The sequence below is a fragment of the Dermochelys coriacea genome, chromosome 2, assembly GCF_009764565.3.
Source record: "Dermochelys coriacea isolate rDerCor1 chromosome 2, rDerCor1.pri.v4, whole genome shotgun sequence".
In the NCBI taxonomy this organism is placed as follows: domain Eukaryota; kingdom Metazoa; phylum Chordata; order Testudines; family Dermochelyidae; genus Dermochelys; species Dermochelys coriacea.
The window spans coordinates 84,358,704-84,377,945 of record NC_050069.1 but is presented as its reverse complement, the minus strand read 5'-3'; the positions used below and the strand labels follow the sequence as shown (position 1 = coordinate 84,377,945).

General features: G+C 46.3%; 1 protein-coding gene and 1 long non-coding RNA gene across 10 annotated transcripts in view; one reads left to right on the top strand and one right to left on the bottom strand.

Moving 5' to 3' along the window:
* Positions 1 to 249: 249 nt before the first annotated feature.
* LOC119851638 lies at positions 250 to 16,068 on the bottom strand. Of its 2 annotated transcripts, none has more exons than XR_006278896.1 (4): positions 15,249 to 16,068; positions 13,469 to 13,708; positions 2,263 to 4,047; positions 250 to 736 (listed from the first exon to the last, which is right to left on the bottom strand). It is a non-coding gene; the product is annotated as an uncharacterized LOC119851638 (long non-coding RNA). The 2 variants fall into 2 exon arrangements; XR_006278895.1 differs by having other exon boundaries at positions 2,273 to 4,047.
* Positions 16,069 to 17,047: 979 nt separating this feature from the next.
* The window catches only part of GREB1L (GREB1 like retinoic acid receptor coactivator), a 231,879-nt gene continuing 229,684 nt past the window's right edge, over positions 17,048 to 19,242 (top strand). For 5 of the 8 annotated variants that reach the window (XM_043508012.1, XM_038390230.2, XM_038390228.2 and 2 more), the window contains exon 1: positions 17,048 to 17,279. The gene's annotated coding sequence lies outside the window, so the exon portion shown is untranslated. The remainder of the gene's footprint in view (positions 17,280 to 19,242) is intronic. The other 3 variants (XM_043508014.1, XM_038390235.2, XM_043508013.1) reach the window with 1 other exon arrangement.

Here is a 19,242-nt window from a genome sequence, read left to right as displayed (position 1 = left end):
AGAGCCCACACCCTCAGCCAGAGTCCTCACCTCCCCTGCACCTCAACTCCCTTCCCCAGCCCAGAGCCCCCTCCTGTGTAACCAGGGAAAAATCAAAACTAAAAGAACCCCAATGTGCCTCTCTTTCCCTTTTACAGGTACAGGTTCTTGGACTTGCTATCAGGGTCTATCACCTGAGGAAGCAGCTCTTGTGTCCCACCCTCCCTCACAAGTGTGGTGTAAGAAAGAAAAGGAGACACAAAAATTATGTTTGAAACAGGTAAACGTTATATTAAGAGTTGGTTACATGAAAAGGGCAAGGGGACAACCACACGCAAACACATAAAAACCCAGCAAACAGTGGACTGCAACAAAGGAGCTTGAAGCTCAGGCCCAATAGACCCCTCCCCAGGCAACAACAACAACAACAACAAAACAAATCAAATCCCCTGTATTGCCTACTGCTAATCTGACGTCATCTATGGGCAGGTCAGATGGAAGTGAGTGGTGGGTCCAGGACCTCTACCCTCGGGCCAAACGCTGGCCTTTGGGGAGGAACACTGGATCTCGGCTGCAGGATGGCGACAAGCTGGTGGACCAAAGCTGCCGGATGGGGGACCACAGGACCCTGGATGGCAGGTAAGTTGATGGTGTCACTGGATCCTTCACAGCTCTTGATCCAGAGACCCGCGCAAAAGCCCGACCGCACACGGGCTGTCTCCTGGACGGACAGCCCCATGCTGACGTGGCACAGTTCCTTATAAAGAGTGAGTGGCGGGAAAGTTCTGAGGGGATGGCAGTTACAAGCCAGTCCCAACTGGTTTGAACCAGCTCTCGCGCCACAGCTTTGGCGCCTTAATTTTCCTGCCTTTGGGGACAAAATGGAGATTTGACTCCATTTTGAAAAACATCAAAGTCCATATTGATGAGGGGAAACCATTTAAAAACCTTATTCTAAACATTTAGACTCACTTGTGTATAAAAATCACCAACACCTGCAGCCCAAACCCCTCATCCCCCTTCCACCTCAGAGCCTGCACCCCAGCCGGAGTCCTCAGATAAATTCCCTAAATAAATTCATGGAGGTTAAGTCCATTAATGGATATTAGCCAGGATGGGTAAGGAATGGTGTCCCTAGCCTCTGTTTGTCAGAGGGTGGAGATGGATGGCAGGAGAGACATCACTTGATCATTACCTGTTAGGTTCACTCCTTCTGGGGCACCTGGCATTGGCCACTGTTGGTAGACAAGATACTGGGCTGGATGGACCTTTGGTCTGACCCAGTATGGTCATTCTTATGTTCTCACCCGCCCCCCCCGCACCCCAACTCCCTGCCCCAGCCTGGAACCGTCTCCCATACCTCATCCCCAGCCCCACCCCAGAACCCACACCCCCAGCTGGAGCACTCACCTCCCTGCCCTAACCCAGTGAAAGTGAGTGAGGGTGGGGGAGAATGAACGATGGAGGGAGGGGGATGGAGCAACAAGCGGTGGGGCCTTGGAGAAGGGGCAGGGCAGGGGTGTTCAGTTTTGTGTGATTAGAAAGTTGGCAACCCTAAATGCAAGTCAAGGAATTATCATAGTGCACTTAACAACTACTAGAATCACTCAAAAGAGTTTTATAAGGCATTAATCTAAAATACCCATTCAACAAAGCTAGATGGAAGAGAGAAAAAGGAGAAGAATTATGACATATTTATAATTACCACATTTGTATATAAAAAAATTTTTACTAAGGGATTTTAAGGCATATGGAAGAATTAGACCCCAGCTACCTCATTTACATGCACTAATATTTAATTGTGTGCATAAAATAACTGGAGATTCAAATACACATACAAAATTTAAAGACATTTTAAAAGTTTGACCATACGTTTTATTAATTTAAAAATGCTTTTAGTGAATAACAAACCCAAATCAATGCTATCAGTTCAACATACAGGAACAAACCAGTGTGTTTTCTAGTGATAAAGAGTGAGAAAACAACGCCATTTTTGAGATGGTAAAAAATGTCCTGTGTCTATTTGTAACCTTTGAACTATGACCATGAATGTTGAAATACTGCTGAGGTAATTTGGGATCTCTATTTTTCAGTTTTAAAATGCACAATAGAGGAGTTTCAAATATAACATGATCCAGGACTACCTTCTGTGCTATTGTTACTACATATATTCCCTTTAGTTAATTAGCAGTGAATCACTAACAGTAGAATACAGTACTGTTTAATAAAGAGACAGTGAGCCACTCTAGCTTCTTTTGAAAATGAAAAAGCAAGTAAACCCACTGCCATTCACCTTGTGGAAGAAAACGCAGTCTTCACTCTTAGGTTGTTTGCGCAACAAGTCAGAGACAATTTATTCTCAAGCAATTGCAAGGGGGAGAGTGCGCATGGACAAGGATTCCCCCTCCCTAGGCAGGTTGCCACCCGATAAACAATTAGGGCAAGCATTTATACCTTTTGTTACATACAAATGATCAACTGCTGCGTCTTGTTTATATATATTCCTTCCTGATATCTTGCTTTGAAAGCAGTTCCTGCTACAGTCTGCATTCTTCTTATCTAACACAAGGTCAAAAAAGCATCTCTTACAGTTTTCCAACTCGCTTCCCACTTGCCCAGACCCTGCCTTAAAGACTCGCGTTATTAGAGTTAGCCTGACTTGTTCTATTCCTAAGAAAACTAAGATGTCTGCACTCAAATTCCCTTTATCCCTTTTTCCACTTCCACAACCTGTTAGGCTCAAGATAAACATCCCAACAAAAAATGCTAGTATTGATATATTTACATATGAAGATTCACTGGTTTTATCTGATAGTGATAATAGTTGAAGAGAGAGACCTTGTAAGTTTAGACTTTCAAAAACTCATTTGTTTAATTTTGTTTTCTTTGGAGCTTTCTTCTCTTATATTAAATCTTCCTTAGCCTCCTGGCTGAGGAACTAGGAATTTTTAATATTAACACTTATTTAAATTACCTCTTGCTGTTTTCCAATCTATGGAAAACACAAGCCACATGATAGGCCTCCTTGCAACATAGTGAGTTTTATTATGTCTGGCAAATAGGCATCAGCAAAGGGAATTATTTTATATCCCTGTGGTAAATGATCACAGATATCACAAAAAAGTCAATTATAAATCATTATTTCATCTTTAGACCATCAAATGGGGCTTCTTTAGATTAGGTGTTTGCCGATACAGCCATATGATTTAGTGAGAATGGCTCAGGAAGCACAGTAAAGTGGAGTGGGGAAAGGTGGCTTTAAGCCATCTTTATGCCTTCTGAATTCTGAGCCCAACTAGAGTTGTGACAGATTCTGTCCATTAAAGCACTGCTTGGTGTTACTCTAATTTATGGCAGCTTTGAACACTTCCTTATGGATGCTCGGCCACCCCAGAAGAGCTAAAGGACATACCTGCTCACACCCATTCCATCAGTCTCATGGTGCCCAAAGAAGCTCCCATCCCAAAGATAATCCCCAGTGGTGAGTAGGGATTTAAGCCAGTTTTGGGTACTTTCGGGTTGCTAATCTAGTGTGAAGGGGGCCACAGCAGAGGGGTGATATCAAAAGCAGGCATACAAAACAATCCAGTGGATTTAGATTACACATCATGAGGTAGGGACTGTGGCCCAGATCAACAAAAATATTTAGGCACCTAAGTTCCCATTTTAGGCTCACTGTCATCCACAAAACTCTCACTCAGCTGCTGCCTAGTACTGGAGTCACCTAAACTCACTTAACTCAAAATTACTGCACTAAGATTTCCCTTAGCACCTAAGTTTCTGGCTTTGGGCATGTGCACTGCTGCCTCACTTAAGGCATCTGGGCACCTATTTCCTGCCTATGCCCCAATGAGATCCATGAACTGGGGGAAGATAATCATTCACTATCTGTCTCACATGCGAGTCCTAATCCAGTAAGGGTGCTTAGAGGCTACCTACGTGATCAAGTCCAAATCAAAATCTAGCTAGTAGCGGAGTCACTACCACTGTTGATCTTATAACTTTTAGCCAGGTAGTCGGTGTACTCATCTGAGACAAAGGAGACCAAGGATCAATTCCTGCCTTTGCCTGAGGAGGGGGAAAAAAAGATTTGAAGAGGGTCACGAGAATCTCTAAGCAATGTGGTACAGGATATGATGTGGGGCTTCCTCAATCTCTACAGTTGAAGCTGTTCCATAGTGTATAAAGAAAGATTTAACCCACAAAGAAACTCATAAGAGAGGACTATAAAAGAATATTATCTTGGAACAAGTAACAAAAATATAGTTCCCATATTCTTTTGTTTGAATTCTATCCTCTGCCTTCTTTTTGTGAGTGTTAATAATTCATATACATTTAATTCTGTTAGCCTGATGCATTTTTTTTTAAACAAGCCAGTCAAGCTGCTTGATCTTATAATACAACCTTAGGCCATTTTATCATTTTCCTTGGAAATTCTGCTGGGGGGGGGTGAGATGTGTGGTGTATCTGCCTAGCCTCTGCTCTATGCCTCCCTTGCAGACAAGAGTTGAAATCTACATGCGAGTTTGTGAGGAGAAAAGATAGTAGTGCAAAAGCAGTCAAAAAGGATAAGAGAAGAATGAGGCCCTCTGGATTCAAAATTCAGTTTGAATGGTTTCTCCTGCTCAATTTTCTGAACTCAAATCTAGCATTTGTTGTTACCTATCACCTGTAGTGATGCAACAACTCACTGGTGCGGCACTCCTGCTGGTCATCTTGGGAATTAGCTTTCCAGCATAAGGCACGCCCTCTGCAGGCCAGTGTCGCCTGTCACTGGCTCCCTATGTCCCTCCTGGACCCCAGTGCCCCTTTACCTTGGGGTGAAGTATACCCATACTCGGGTCTCCCCTCCCAACCCTCTATCCCCATCTTGCCTCAGTGGCTACTGCCAGTCATCATCTAACCCCCGCTCACTGGGGCAGACTGCAGTCTAAACCACTCATCACTGGGAAGGGGGGTTTGGACCTGCTGCATCTGCCTATCTCCGGGCTGCACCTCCCAGCCCCAATACCTGCACAGACCTTTAGCCAGGTCTCAGCCTAGGGAGTTGCCAGGCTAGAGTACCCCAGCTCCTCTGGCCTCTCCCCAGCCCTGCTCCACTCCAGGTACCCTTTTCTCCCAAGCAGCCAGATCCTTCTCTCTCAACTGCTAGAGAAAGACTTCTCTGCTTCTGGCCCACAGCCCTCTTATAGGGCCAGCTGTGGCCTGAATGGGGCATGGCCCAAGCTGTGGCTGCTTCTCCAATCAGCCTAGCTTTTCACAGCTGCAGCCCTTCTCACTCCAATGCTGCTTTTATCCTCTGTTCTGCAGGAGTGGGGCAGCTGCCCCACTACATCACCCAAATATAGAAGGTGCTTTACAGAAAGAGCAAAGCCACACTGCTTGCCCCTAAAACCTTGTATATTAATCTAGACATAAGACAGTGACTCATTGGTACTATGTGGAGGAAGTGAGGATGAGATTTACAGCAATAAAATTATGAAGTTTTAGTTTGCCATGTACATTTCCTGGTGCTTGCTTTTTATTTTGTAATTATACATAATCACTTTTTGATGAGCTGAGTTTGTTCATAATATTATTAGTTCACTTATGTTTCACTTTGCATAACAGTTTGACTAGCTATAGTGACAGTATATAGACAAAAACAGACCCTGGCTTATCACCATCAAGGTTATCTGGTGCCTAGTTAATTGAGCCACGTGAAGAAATGCTATGCTGTGTTTTTATTAATTATAAATCTGTATTACTGTAGCACCCAGAATCTAGTCATAGACGAGCACTCCATTGTGCGTGATGCTGTACAGTCACTAGAAAAAGACAGTCCCTATCCAGGGCTGGATTTCCAATTAGGCACAGTAAGGACGTGCCTATGGGCACTGGTGTTCTAGGGTGTCTTACCTCTCTAAAACTCGGTGCAATACGAAGGTCAGCTGTAGGCAGGGGGAGTGCTGAAGATGCTGTGCCCAGGGGTGCATAAGGTGCAAATCAGGCCCTATCCAAGGAACTTACAGTGTAATAATCTCTCTTTCCTTCTTCAGTGGTGGAAGGCAGAAGGATCTTGAGCAGGAGTGGGCAAACTGTTGCCCGCCGTGGTGTTGCAGCCTCCCTGCTGCTCTCAGAAGTGGCTGGAACCACGTCCCTGGGCCCAGGGAAGGCACAGAGGGCTCCATAAGTTGCCCTGGCCTCCAGGCACCGCTCCAGGCAACGCAGGGACATGATGCCGGCCGCTTCCTGGAGCAGTGCCACGTGGGGCCAGGTTGGGCAGGCAAGGAGCCTGCCCTGGCCCCGGTGCGTGCCACTACCACCGCTTTAGGTAAGCGGCGCTGGGCCAGAGCCCGAACCCCTCCTGCACCCTGCCCCCCAACTCCCTTTCCTAAGCCCCCTGCCTGCACCTCCATCCCTCCTACACCCCAACTCCCTGCCCTGAGCCCCCTCCTGCACGCTGCACCCTCCTGCACCCCTGCCCTGAGCCCCCTCCCGCTCTCCGCACCCCTCCTGCACCCCAACCCCCTTCCCTGAGACCCCCTCCTCTGCCCCAATCTTTGCCCCGAGCCCATTCCTGCACACCGCAACCCATCCCACACCCTGCACTCCCTCTCGCACACCAACCCCCTGCCCCGGCCGTGTATATAATTTCCCCACCCAGATGTGGCCCTCAGCTCAAAAAGTTTGCCCACCTTTGATCTTGAAGGTAGCTGAAACGTAAACTAATCTCAGAAGGGCTCTTCCTGTAGATTCATCATGGTGAGTGCTTTCACATAAAAAACTGAACACTTTCCTTCCTACCCTCACAAGTCTGTATTCTGTGCCAGGCCCTGTCTATACTGAGGCTCATAATTAGGTTTGAAATAGTTTTCCAACAGTTTGTAACCAATCCTTGCCAGACACAACATGGAGGGGAAATGTCCAAAATGTGTTAGAGCACTTTTTCAAAGCACATAAAATGACACCTCATTTAATTAATTAAATTGAAAGTGATTAACTGGATTATTTTTGTAATCTATACATATCTTAAAGTTTCTCCCTTGTGGTTTTAAAAATCTATTAATCTTCTGTATTCAGTTTCCACTCTATCTTTCCATGTATATTTTCTACTATACTTTGGCCATCTCTCTTAACACTTGCCCTGCCCTTCTCTTCTCTCTTTCCCCTCTGTCAGCGGGCACATTTTTGCCCCCTTTTCTTTCAACAATCATCTTCCCTCTCATACCTGCATGTTTACCCATCTCACTCATCTTCTCAGACATCATATTTCTTCTCTGCCCTCCACAATTTGTCATGGTGTTTTAAAATTGTAGATCAAGGTAGACAGAAATGATATAGTACTTTCTGCATGTTGCTGTTTTCTCAATTATTCTGTAGCATGTACTACATGTCCTTCAATAGCGATAGCACCGTTTTGTCATCTGCCTACTCATATTGCTGAATCACGGAAAAAATCTTTTTCTCCACTAGGAAGAAGGGTAGTTGGCTGATACCAGCATAATCACCACTCACCAGGTTTGTGCTATCATCAAATGCCTATAAGATAATAACATATGCTGCATAAGAAACAACTTTGCAGATACCAGTGAAAACTGGTGTTCTCCTGAACCTGGACAGAGAGTATTACAAACTCTTGTTTCACAACACGCTATTCATAAAGTATTTGACACATATAGTGCAGAATTCCTCTGTATCACCAGTTCCTGCTTCTTCTGGTGGCTAGGAATGCCACCTGGCATCTGGATCTCCTTAAGAAAATACTATGCCAAGTACCAGAGCCAGAGAAGCAGCTAAAGTGGCTAAGATCTTACAGGACCTCATGATAATGATTGTCCTGTCCATGTTTTTGCTGATCTGTGGAAATCCCTCACAGCTAGGATGAAGCAGCAGCAGCATGCCATATGCAGAAAACTCCTGTTAGGTTACCTTTGTCATATTTTAATAAATAATCAAAACATGTGAGATTTATGAATTATTTAAACTTGAACAACACGTTTCTCCGGTAAACTGAAAATCAGTTCCCAAGCTTTATCCTTTTAATTTTAATTAACAAAATGTACAAACAACATCTTGCTGAGTATTACAGAGTGGAGCATTACATCTTCTCTCTAAGAGAAGTCAAAATGGCTTCTGCTAACCCTCCAGAGATAGGCTCTGACAATCAGAGAACCAGAACTATATGAATTAAACCATGTGACCAGTTTCAATCAACCATACTCAAAAGTCACATCTAGATTACACCCTGTAATGACAGGAGCACTAGATTGATTAGGTAGAAGTCTCAAAAATGCACTGTGAAAATCTTATGCAAAATTTACAAAAAAAGTGTCAACTTCATGCTCAACTTTGACAAGTTTTAACTAACACAACATTCTTTAGCACAAACTTCTCCTTTTATTCACAGTAGCTCTACATATTAAAAAGGGGCAAGTTAAGTGTTTTCATTTTCAGAGCCAATATTTCAGAGCTCTACCTAATAATCTATAACAAAATTCTACTTCAAAAACATCAAACATAATGGAGAAAAGGAAAAAGTCCAGAACAGAGATTTGATCATCAACTCTCCTGTGAGCCCAATCTCACACGTTCTACAGGTTCTTCTGGTTCTACCACCAACCTTGAGGTAGCATGTTAACACCTTTTCTGCTGCTACTGGTATACTCACCAGCATATTCACTATCAAAAATCTCTCTTTTGCAAGACAGAGATGCCAGTTGCCAACTTGAGAAAAAAGAGCTGTCATTACAGTGCAAACTATTGATTAGCCAGCTGTAAAAAATGGAAGAATCTGAAAGTAATCTCTAGAGTCAGAAGGACTGGAAAATAGTTAGGGGCAATAGTCCATTGGGAGAGTAGGGATTGGCTCCAGCATCGTTATGGAAAATGATGTGACATTTTTCTTTCTTTGAAACAGTTGTCTCATTAACTTTGTCCATTCTACAAAATCTACCTACTGGCTGGCTACCAGCAAATATAGAACACACATTCTACGTGTCTAAAACAGATAGCTTAACTGATTCTGTGTCACTGCAAAACCGGCAGCAAAACATCTTACAGGCTAGTTGCTCAATTTAGGCTCTATTGCGAGTGTGATTCAGTGACAGGAGAGATAAAGGAAGTATGTTAACATTCTCTCATCTTTCATCTTCATGTGTCTTATCTCATGTCTATTTCTTCTCTCTGTGGCAGCAGTGCTGAATGCTAATGCCAGAAACCTTGATGCAAATAGATACTTTTTAAAAAAAGTGTTTATTTTTAGAGGATTTTCAATAATGCAGTAAGCACAGAAAAGCTGAGAAAGAATGACCTTGTAGTTAAGGCATTGGATTGGGACTTAGGAGATCTACATTGTTTTCCTAGTTCTATCATAGACATCTAGCATGACCTTGGGCAAATTACATAATCTTTATGTGCCTCAGTTCCCCAGCTATGAAATCTGATTAATTCTACTATAGTACTTTCACCCTCTCACCTTTAGTTGGTTTGTCTACATAGACTATAGGCTCTTTGGGGCAAGGAATATCCCTTATGCATTTTGACATAGAGGTGCCTCTCAAAGATACTGCAGTACTATTAATATTAAGAGTAGATATAACAAGTAGTAAATAGAGAGTGCTGAGATTCATGCAGATCCACAACATTTGTTTAGATGCATCATACAAAGAAGTATTGATCCCTATGGAGCTTGATCATGTACCAATGAGGTAACTGAGAACTTTGACACTGACTTCAAACAGATGCAAGATCAGGTCCATGGTATACGAATATTTAATGCGGGTAAAGGTTAATATTAAGATTTTGGTAGATTAGTTAGAAAGGAGAACCAAAGTGAAACATTAGCATGCCTAGATTTTTTAGTATGGAAATCTAGAGTTCTAGTTCATATGCAGCAAGAAAAGCATAGCAGAGACTAATATTTTCATAAAAAGAAAAGGAGTACTTGTGGCACCTTAGAGACTAACAAATTTATTAGAGCATAAGCTTTCGTGAGCTACAGCTCACTTCATCGGATGCATGCTCACGAAAGCTTATGCTCTAATAAATTTGTTAGTCTCTAAGGTGCCACAAGTACTCCTTTTCTTTTGCGAATACAGACTAACACGGCTGCTACTCTGAAACCTGTAATATTTTCATAGGACTGCAACACCTAACCTACCCCCGCTGAGTAGAGATGAATCCAGTTATCAGTGAATGTTTGCATCATCTCTAGTTGAGATATAAATGTAAGCTCTAGCCCAGAGAGGGTTCTGAGCTGAACTCCTAATCAAAGTATTTCAGTTCAGAGGCCAGCAAGATTGGGAAATGTGTAGTTCACACACACAGCTCCACAGAGGAAGGGGAGTGCTTTTTATTTTTATCCTGCTTGCCCCTGTTGACCAATTTTTGTGGAAAGTAGTGCTTGGAAGGGATCTGGTTCCTGTTGATTTACAAATCCTAGGCTGGTATGAATGAAACAGAAAGTGAGGAGAAATTTAAAGAGGGGGCAAAAAACATCCAGTCATGAAGCTACAATACTTCAGATGTGATATCTCTCCTCTCCATTCTAAACCCTGGACAGTGTAGTTATAGGAAGGGTCCATCATTTTGGGGGCAGGATGAAATAGGAAGTAGTTATGTGGAGGAAAAAAAACATATGGTAAATGAAAACTGGATCTTCTTTCCAAAATAGCAAAACAAGAAAAATTCCATAAAAAAAAAAGTAATTCTGAGTAACATCAGAACATTCTAACTAGTGTAGCAAATACTGTTCAGTGATATTAAACAATTTGCATTCTTGATAGAGGAAAAATTATGCTTCAGTACACACACACACACACACACACACAAGTTAAACATATTGCAAGTATTTTAGATTAGAATAACCCAGCTTTGAATGGCACATACTCTATGCCTACACCTTTAACACTTTTTGATTTCTATGCGTTTGATCTTTTGTTAAGCAATGTAATTTGTTGTAATATTTTAATTATCTAAATGTCTTTCTATCTGGTTTCACGTTACAACATTATCTCCAGAGACCAACACTGATACCAATTAATTATACTTTACAGAATACCAATAATGCCATGGGCATAAAGTGCTCAATGACATGAGGGTCCTAACAATTTGTGCAGAGCTAATGAAGATATTTACTTGTAACTTTCCAGAAAACTCATCTTGTACCCTAACAGTATGTGGAGTAACTTTGATTAGGACAAGCACTTGTTTTCATCCATAGCAAAGAAATGTAGGGCTTATTAAACTGAGTACTAACTACCCTTGCTGCAGATTAAGCAGATTACTTCTTGTCCTACGTTCAGTGGACATGGAGAACAACTGATCACCACTATCCTCTTTATAATAGCCCTTAACATATTTGAAGATGGTTGGCAGGTCCATCATCAGTTCTCTTTTCTCAAGTCTAAACATGCCCAGTTTTTTTTAAACCTTTCCTCATAGTCAAGTTTTCTAAACCCCTTTTCATTTTTGTTTGATCTCCTCTGGACTCTCTCCAATTTGTCCACATCTAAACTGTGGCACCCAGAATTGGACAGCTCCAATTGAGGCTCCACCAGTGCCAAGTAGAGTGGGATGATTATCTCCTTCATCTTACATATGACACTCCTATTAATACACCCAAAAATGATATTAGCATTTTTCACAACTGAATCACAGTGTTGACTCTCAATTTGTGATTCATTAAAACCCCTACTTTTTGTAATGTGGCATTTATGCTTGTATACCTTAATATAGCTTATTTCACAAAATGTAATTTTATTGTGTGCAAATAAACAGGAGACAAAGTTAAAGTTCAAATAGGGTACTTATAAAAACCAAGATAAAAAAAAAACTTTATAACCCTTCTGCCAGATGGTGTCAGCAGCAACAAGGGCTGCGGTCAATGTCTAGGGATTCCTCTTAAAATTACAAAACAGGCTTCAACTCCCACTCAGATATCTGGGAAATGCAATAGGCAGCTCTAATTGGCAATACTTCCCCACCTGCAAGCACTGAGTCTGTGTACAATAACAACAACAAAAAAGACTTTTTTTAAGGGGAGAGGGAATACAGCAACAATGATTAAGTATGCAAACTTAAGTATTATTGATACTTGATTAAGTCTGCAAATACACATCCTGCATTACCTTTGGCAGTAGTCCTTTGCCTCAGTGTCCTACCTCGCGGGGTGAAAGTCCAATGGACAAATAGACAAGGTGGGTGAGATCTTTTATTGGCCCAAATAAAAGATATTACCTTACTAACCTTGTCTCCCAAATATCCTGGGACCGACTCAGCTACAGCAACCCTGCATATAACAATGAACAAATATCTCTTTAATGCACCACTGCCCCTTTCCCTCTGCCGTACCCCAATCATGGGTTGGTTGTCCAAGGTGAGCAAAATCCCTGAGTCCAGGGGTGCACTCAGATGGGTTGACCTCCAGCTGCATCCACTGCTGTTGCTTTGCTGCCACTGCCTTTGACACTTCTTGTTGCTTTCTCTGCTGCTCTGCAATGTCCTTGGTCCTGTCCGGTCCTACAGCACCATAACCACTTAGCCCAGCTATCAGTAATCACAACTTTAGGATTTGCTAAGTAAAGGGTACCTTTGATGCTACTGCTATATCTTTCACCATGCCGCTTTTAGCTATAATACTGCATTCTGATGTTCCACCACCTAGTCCAGTTCTTAGTTGTTTCAGACCTTAGTGAGTTCACTGGGTAGTAGAGAACCTCACTACTACTACCTCTTCTGCATTGTCTTTCACCACAACACTGTCCTCATACCAGGCCTAAGGCCCAATTCCTAAATCAGCATATCAGCTCTCGTAGTTACTAAGAAAGAAGTTTCTGAATTGATTCTAATGAGCTCTATCTTAAAACACTAAAAAAAGACTCATCAAATGGGAGCTAGACCCCTTGAAGACCAGGTAAGAAAATTTGTCTTGCAGTTGCATGTGGCTTATTACCCTATGCTTAGCAAGTGAAGTTAGTTATGGTGACCCCCTCAATTGGGGCATATTAAATACAGTTCTGCTGTCCTTTAGTCATACAATAGAGGTAACATTTCATTACAGCTGCTTTTATGACTTGTGTGAATTTTAACCTAAAACAGCCAAAATCCATCACTTTGGAAAAGCAGGTATGTCAAGCGATCATCTTGGCAGAGCAGGTGGGTCTATGCAAATAAGGTCTGTTCATGAGGTCTTTTCCTCCAGTTCATCAATAGATGGCAGGAGAGAGCTCATTCAGACCTCTGGCTTACACGTTTACATGTTAAAACACAAAGGTACTGTGGTGTGTTTTGCAAATGATCCTGTGGCTATCACAGGCGAGTGTAGGTGTAGTCATGGTTCTCCTTGTTTTCCTTTGGTGTGGAGTGGTAGGGGGTAAGGGTTGATGCCATGCTGCTATCTATTACATTGGGGAGTGCAGGGAATACTTTCATGGATTTCACGGGCTGCTGTGTTTGAGATCTTTGGACATGTAACTTAGTAATATTCTGCAACATCTGTGTTTGTTACCTGATCAAAGCCATAATATCATAGTGCATCCCTCTCAGTCCATTTGACTCTCCTCCAGCAGTTCTTAGTCCTCCATGATCTTGTACATTCAGCCCCTCCAGCCTCTGTTCACGGCTGTAAAGGACTGGAGGATCTCACAGAGGATATCCTTCCTAGTTTGCTTCTTTTTTTGCCTGATGTCAGTCAGACTTTCAACTGGTGTGGAAGGGGCACCTTTCAAGGTCACTGTGCCAAAGGCTGCTGATTAGAAAAACATGACCATGATCAGATGTGGACTGTTTTTGCATTTATTTTCAAACATTTTACAAATAAATTGGGGAATCAAAGGTTTATGCCTTTGCTCACTAGATGCATGGATGGGCACCATTTTTAAGAAGAAAAGAAAGGAGGCAGAAGGAAGGGAGTAGGTTTTTGTCACTGAAAAGGGAAACAAACAGGGTTATAAGGAATAAAGCATCTATACACTTACTGAGATCCCATCCCTTTCATCTGCTGTGCTCACCTGGCAGGCATGGTTTGCATCTTCTTTGGTGTCCTGTCCTCCCAGCCCCACTGCGTACTGCAGGGCTCCCTGTACCTGGCTCATGCAAAGTGTCCACAGTTAGATTTGGGAGGCTGGCATTGTCCCCACCAAGTGTGGCATGCTATTAATTATAGAAGTGGCAGGTCTGTGGGGTGGCCTCAGCTTTGTTGTCTTCCCTTGCCTTCTGATATGCCTGCCAATGTTCCTTTTCTTTCACCCAATACCGCTGTGCCCCAGGCTTAGCATCCGCTTCGCAATCTGCGTGCAGATGTCTGAATTTCTTCAGCTGTCTTGACCACCCCCGTTTCACCTCTCACCTTTCCCGACAGGCCCTGACCAACCCCAGCTCCACCTCTCACTCCCTGCCCCATGACAGGCCCTGACCAACCTGAGCTCCACCTTTCTTCTCGGCTCTGACCAACTCCAACTCCACCTTTCACCTGCCCCCCCCCCCAGTCCCTGACCAACCCCAGTTCCACCTCTCACCACCACCCCAAGCTCCAACTTCCCCCACCCCCGACCCTGTACGTAGCTAGACAAAAGGGGGGAGAAATGTATGATACATTGGCTCTTCTGCAATTACTAGTCAACAACAGTCACCTTTTAAGAAATAATAGGAATTCTAAAATAAATGTTTCTCTTTTAAAAACTTGTTATGAAATGAATACACACACATTTTATGTCATCAATTTGTGTGTGTGCAAGCCAGCAAAAGGAATAGAAGTCAAAGTTTGGCTGCTAATTTTATTCACACAGGTACACACATGTGGCAATACATGCATCTTCCTACACAAAGACACATGGTTTCTTACATACATACAATGAATGCATGCATGCGCACACTTGCCTACACAGAGACACTTTTTCATACACTTTTCCAGGGGCTGCCTAAATCATCCAACAGGAAAGGGAGGAGGGTGGCTGGAGGGGAAAAGGTGCGGGTGGAGGAGAGAGGATGGGGATGGGAAAAGGCGAAGGATGAGAGCAGGATGTGGGTGAAAGGGGGCAGTGAAGGAGAGAGGAGGAGGTATGGGGGGGTATGTGGGGTGGATGGGAATGCAGGGGTGTTGGGGGTGACGGTCATGGGGATGGTGGCTCTGGGAGGTGGAGAGAATGGATGGGAGAGTGCTGTAAGGGGTACAAGGCTGGGATGGGTAGGTGTGGGGGTCAGGATGGGATGGGACAGGGGAGGAATGCCGTGAGGGGGATGGGAGTCCAGCCCCCATTCCCAGCATTCAGAGATGGGGATACACATACCTCCAACTCCTGGGTGCTGCCAGACCGCGTGGTTCACGGCAGGGCACGTGCTGCAGCTTGAGCCCAGCCGCACGAGGAGAAGAGGGCCAGGCAGCAACGGAAGAAGCGTGCGCCATGCGATCCCTGAACAGCTGCCTTCTGAGCGCTCGCGAGTGACGCTAGTTCCTCCCCTACCCTGACCCAGCCAATGGGAGCTATGCCTGCGGGCAGTGTTGTCCCTAGCTATTCTGGGGCCCTACGCAGCCCCTCCGTGGGGTGTGCATGTGGGGCCCCAGGCCTCCGGGGAGAGGGGAGCTGGTCCTAGGCTTCCACGGGGAAGGGCTGGCTTGGCAGGCAACCTCCCCGCAGCACTCACCAGCGGCATGGCTGGGGCCAGGCCTCTGCACTGCCGGTGAGTGCAGGCCCAGCCCAGCCCACACTCCTCAGGGGAGTGGGGGCAAGGCTGGGTTGGAGCAGGGGGCGGGAAGAGGCAGGGCAGTGGCAGAGCAGGGGCAGGAGCAACACGCAGCTGTGCAGGGCACCAGGAAATTTGTGCCCCAAATTTCCTGGTGCCCTACACAGCTGTGTACTTTGTGTGTGGGCAGGGCAGCATGTGGACCACCCCACTCCGGCAGCCCCCAAGGCTAGGAGCCAGACATGCCCGCTGCTTCCTGACGTGGGAGCTGCAGCGCTAGCAGGGAGCCTGCCAGTCTTGCTGTGGCGCTGCAAACCGGATATTCAACAGCCTGGTCACTGTGCTGACCGGACCTGTCAGGATTCCTTTTTGATTGGGTGTTCCGGCCCAAAACCAGACACCTGGTCACCCTACCCGAGCTCCATCTCTCACCTCCTCCCCCCCCCCCACCAACAGGCCCGGACCGACCCCGGCTCCACTTCTCACCTCCCCCCCCCCACAGGCCCAGACCAACCCCGGCTCCACCTCTCACCTCCTCCCCCCCACCCCGACAGGCCCTGACCAACCCCAGCTCCACCTCTCACCTCCTCCCCCCCCCGACAGGCCCTGACCAACCCCGGCTCCACCTCTCACCTCCTCCCCCCCCACCCCGACAGGCCCTGACCAACCCCAGCTCCACCTCTCACCTCCCCCCCCCACAGGCCCTGACCAACCCCGGCTCCACCTCTCACCTCCTCCCCCCCCCACCCCGACAGGCCCTGACCAACCCCAGCTCCACCTCTCACCTCCCCCCCACAGGCCCTGACCAACCCCGGCTCCACCTCTCACCTCCCCCCCCCACAGGCCCTGACCAACCCCGGCTCCACCTCTCACCTCCTCCCCCCCCCGACAGGCCCTGACCAACCCCGGCTCCACCTCTCACCTCCTCCCCCCCCCCCCACAGGCCCTGACCAACCCCGGCTCCACCTCTCACCTCCTCCCCCCCCCCACAGGCCCTGACCAACCCCGGCTCCACCTCTCACCACCTCCCCCCCCCCCAGGCCCTGACCAACCCCGGCTCCACCTCTCACCTCCTCCCCCCCCCCACAGGCCCTGACCAACCCCGGCTCCACCTCTCACCTCCTCCCCCCCCCACAGGCCCTGACCAACCCCAGCTCCACCTCTCACCTCCCCCCCCACCGGCCCTGACCAACCCCGGCTCCACGTCTCACCTCCCCCCCCCACAGGCCCTGACCAACCCCGGCTCCACCTCTCACCTCCTCCCCCCCCCCGACAGGCCCTGACCAACCCCGGCTCCACCTCTCACCTCCTCCCCCCCCCCCGACAGGCCCTGACCAACCCCGGCTCCACTTTGTCGCGCTCCCACCCCCGGCCCCGGCCCCGGCCCCCCCCATCTCCCCTGCCCCCCAGCTGAGTCGGTTCCCCTGCTGTCAGGGCAGGAGGGGCGGCACCTGCGGGGTCCGCCCCCGTCTCCTCCCCTCCGCTCCCCTCCTCCAGGCGGAGCGCCCGAGACCCAGCGGGAGAAACCAGCGGCGTTAGCGCAGGAAGGGGCTTCGCAGCGCAGGCTCTCGGCGTGCGGGGGAAAGGGGGCTTTGGGGGGCTCGCAGCGCGCCGGACCCGTCTCTCCGCCCCTCACGGTAAGGGGCGGCCCCGGCCGGGCCCTGCGGCTCGGGGTCCCCGGCTCGCCTTTCCTGGCCCCGCTGGGGAGGACACAAAGCTAGCGGAGGAGAGGCAGGGAGCGGGGTCCGCTGCTCGCTCTGTCAGTCGCCCCGGCAGCGCGGAGCGGCTCTCGGTTAACTGAGCTCTGTCAGCGAGGCGCCTCTTTACCCTGGCTGCGCATCGGCCCTGCGGGGCTCCGGCCCTTTGTTACCGCGCTGCGCTCGGGCAATAGCGCGCTGGCCGGCACGAGCCCAGCGGGGCAACGCTCAGCCGCGCGCGTGGATCGGCGCGTAAAGCCCCCGGGAGGGAAGGTGGCGCGGAGGCGCCGCTGGGCGTGGGAGGGATGATCGGGGGGGGTTTGCAGGTGGTTGGTTCTTCTGCGGCTTCTCCCTCCCCAAAAGTTACTAGGCCAAAGGCTCGCCAATAGGCGGCTCAGTTGCGTTGCTGTTCGCGAGATGCCGGTATGGCTCGATTAACAAACTAGTGTCAGGGCAGGGGGCCGGATCAGGTCCGTCCTGGGGTGGGGTTTGTGGTGAACGTTTCCCGAAACGTCCGAGCTCGCATTTTGCTCGTGTTGACAATGAAGGCGCACTTGCGCTTTGCTCTTTTGCAGTATGGTTTTGAGATCAGTGGCTGTGTGCAAAAACTGCGCTGATGTGTTGACAGTTGGAGGTGACCGTAGTCTTACTCTGAGACACGAGGCAAGGGATATATAAATAATGGGAGGATGGCTGCGTCGTATTTTCCTAATGCTGTTGTTGATTCATTTCTTTTGGCTTTAGTCTTTATTTGTATGGATTGTCTAGCGATGTTTACTTTAAGAAGTGCCACATGATTTTAAAAAAAGGCAAATGCTTTTGATCATAATGTGTCTGCTAAACTACAGGGTACCTCTTGTCACTTTGAAGTACAACCTGGCTTTCTTTTTAGTGATTTCCTTTATTGCCACATTCTCTCACTTGCCTGACTTCTTTGCTTGTGTAAAACGAGTTTGCGAAACTGGTTTTGAAGTGAATTAGGATGCAGTTTTCAAAAGTATCTGAGTAATCTGAAAATTCCACCCTTTTATAAATAATTTTCTTTTATTATTTTGAAATATATGAAAGAACAACACTTTAACCCATCATATTTGCTTTAATTATATGGAGAAGTGTTCGAACCCCAAAGGATTTTGGAGGGTAGACTAATTGCCTCAGCTCACTTAGGCCCCAAACCTGCAAACACTAATGCATATGCTGAACTTTAAGCACGTTGTGTCACATACTCAAAGTTCAGCACATATGTGTTTGTAGGATCAGGACCATAAATGTTTACTGTCTTTGGCAAATACCTTGAAAGTGTGAGATCAAAACATGCCTTTTGGTTTCCCAGAATTAGTGACTGTGGTGGCTTCCCCATGAAAGAAATGTTTTTTGGGACATATATTACTTACTTTTATTTTTTTACACACACAACATGACACAATTCAAATCAAATGTAATTAAAACTATTTAAAATAATAAATAAAAATATGTTAAAGAAGAGAACAATAGTCTTTCATAAGTTGAAGTTAGTGGAAGTCACAAATGAAGGATTTTTTAAAATTATTATTTAGAGCTAATAGACTCAATAGGTATTAACTCCTGTTGACAATAGTTTCTTGCACTTGACCTGATAAGAGGGAGTTTGGGTGGCCCTTCACAAAGCCCTACCAGGCTGAAGGACTGGTAGAAGGATTTCAGCAGTTTTTCATCTGAAAGGTCTAAGTATACAGTATAGCCTGCTTTATTTTTCCTCTGTTTGGCATTTGACCTATAAATAAATGTGAAGGCCTTGTATTGATTGCCAAGCCTATTATGTGAACATTAATTCAATGTTACTTCCCCATGATGGAATTAGTGGGGTATAGAGACTTTATTTTCTCTGAAGACATTAATAAACCCTTATCCAAGAGAAATTGCT